The sequence below is a fragment of the Capsicum annuum genome, chromosome 7, assembly GCF_002878395.1.
Source record: "Capsicum annuum cultivar UCD-10X-F1 chromosome 7, UCD10Xv1.1, whole genome shotgun sequence".
Classification (NCBI taxonomy): domain Eukaryota; kingdom Viridiplantae; phylum Streptophyta; class Magnoliopsida; order Solanales; family Solanaceae; genus Capsicum; species Capsicum annuum.
The window spans coordinates 87096298-87099154 of record NC_061117.1 but is presented as its reverse complement, the minus strand read 5'-3'; positions in this window follow the sequence as shown (position 1 = coordinate 87099154).

Genomic DNA, 2857 nt, shown 5'->3' with positions numbered 1-2857 from the left:
CTTTTGGGGTTTGTTATGATTGCAGAAAGACAGGTCACTAGTCTAGAAAGTGTCCTAACGTGGGATTATTAATCATTCAGTTCATCCATATTATTTTCATAATATTGTTCCACCTTTAATTAGACGTAATGCATCCAGATCATTTTCAAAATATTGTTCTACCTTTGGTTAGAGGTAATGCACTTAGTTCCTCATTTGGTAGATTAGTTTGGGTTTAAACATACTCAGATTTGTACTCCTTCAAACACGTCCAGACAATGAGTTTGGTCTTTATTAATATATGTGCAATTTGACTTATTATCTTTTACTTCCCATTTGAATTGAGTGAGGGTTTTCATACACATCAGTGATTTTACGCCTTGATGTTACTATATTGGTTGTTGTTGCATTTGAGTAGATTTTTATGCAATGTGGCTACCCGCATAAATGATTTCTTCTAGTAGTAGATTGAGTGTACCAATGGGTACTTCCCTTGGGTTGTAGAAATTGGGTTGAAGTCCCTATCCTATGGCATTCTGGTCCTATTATGACCTTAGAGTTGTATTGGTTATGTTTTCTATTTTTTTTGCTCTTGTACCTTATATTATTGTTGGTATTATTATCAATTCTCACATAATAGATGGTTAGGCCAGTATCATCTAGTTAGTATTATCTTTCTTGCAATTCTTACCCATTTGGCCTAGAGCCTTGGTTAGTTGTTTGTTCTTTCTATTAGCGATGAAAGGCTGACTGTTGAATGGATTTTGAAAGTGAAGGTAGGTTTTGCCTTTCATGATTTTTTTATGGTACTAGCATTGGCAGCTCATTTTTATGGCTTGTTTCGGAGATTGATCATTTTGAGGTATGCCCTTTTAATTTGTAGAATTTGTAGCCTAGTAGTGGTCTTGATCATGGTGTTGGTGTTCATATGGATGCTCCGTCTTTTCTATGATATGGTTCACAAATTAGTTGATTTGAGGTTGGTTTTCTGAAACATCTGGGGTTTTGACCCTTAGAAAATTTCCTGGAATTTCTATTCTCCGAACCCAATACAACTCATGGGTATGATCCATTTGTTGGGGTACGAGTGGTATGGTCCTGTCGTATGCTGACTAGTGTTAGTTAGTGGGATGGTTTTGGTCACTGGAATGGGTACAACTTAGATGTATGACTCGTAAGGCTTAGTACGAGTCGTATCAGGGACTCGTATGGTAGGAAACATTTGATCCTCTTAGCATTTCATTCTGCCAGGGATACGAGCCATGGGTACGGATCATATGGTAGGGTTACAACTTGGTTAGATTAGTTGTACAGTGTCTGATCCAAGGGTGGGCTTGGATACAAGTGGTAGGTACCAATCATATTGGGTGGGTATGACTCATATGGGTTAGTCTTATCCTTGTGATTGGATTTTGTGCAACTTAAGTGAGGGTATTTTGGACATTTCCCTACTTATCCTTATTAGAACCCAGGACTTCTAATACACTTAGGAGATTATTTACCTTATTATTCTATTTATTAACACTTAGAAACTATTCCAAAACACTCCATAATTATCTCAAGAGCTTTTGGGGAAATAGAGTTAGGGTTTTAACTAAGGGATTGCTTTGGAACTTTTCTTTGTGATTTCCTTGCATTTTCTTCTTGGTTTAAGGCATGATTCTCTTCCCTCATTGTAATTTCAACTAAAGGCATGGTTTATATGATTGATTCCATGGTTTTACCATTTCATGATTATGGTTTTCAACTATTATTTTGTGGTTTTGATAGTAAATGTTTGGTTATGGTTTTAATTATGCTTTTATATGCATTCATGGTGGTTTTGAACAATTGGATCGAATGGTAATGGTTTAATGGTCTTTGGAATTAGTTTGGTTATATTATGCCCCCAATGTGTTTGATAAAATTCTTATGAAGGTATATTCATTGCATTGACTTCTTTTATGTGAACTCTTGCTTGTTTTCTACTTATGTAATAACACTTTAAATGGTTTGGAAAGGCTAAAGTCTAAACTGTTACGCTTGTGGGGAACATGGATGTCTCCCAAGTGGTTTAGTATTGTATATGGAAGGGCACTTGAAAGTCCCCTAAACCTAAATGGTTTGGCTATGGATATTACTTGTAAGTAAGGGGTGATATAATGATACCACTAATATTGGCCTTGGTTTATAAAATGGTAAACAGATTGGTTGGTCCTTTGAAAATGATTTTAATTGACCATTAGTAGCAAGGTATGTAGCAAAGCCATGGAAGGTGGCGGTCCCGAGGGACCAAAATTGGAAACTAGTATTTGTTGATACGAGGATTTGATACAAGCATGAAGAGCACATGGATTACAAGGCCTTCTCAAAAGACCAAGCTTGGATTTGCAAGGCAGTTGAAGACCTTTTGGAACCATTTTACAGCTTTGTTCAAGTTGAAGAGAGAAGCAGAGGCTCTTACACTCCAAGGCCACCTATACTTGCACTCATTAAGGAAAATATTATCTTTTAAGGCCTCCATTTTACACTCTAAAGGAGCACTCTTCATTAAGAATATTTTGGTCTTTTTTTGTAATAAGTATAAATAGACATTTTAGCCTCTATTTTCCTTAGCTTTGATGAATTATTAAGTGAAACTCAAATTGTAATTTCTTTCTTAGTGTAGGTCTTCAAAGAGACAATTGAAACTAGGGTTAAACTTGTGTTGACATTTTGGCAAGAAAGGTAGATGGTTGAGGTCTTTGATCCCTCTGTGTCTACCTAAGAGTGTGGTGTTATCCATTATTGGTGTTGTGTTTCTTGGTGTTTGATACACGCCTTAGTTCTATTCATTAGTGTTGGTTTATGTCTCACTAACTATCCATTTACTTTAATGAATTTTCTCTTCTTTTTGTGT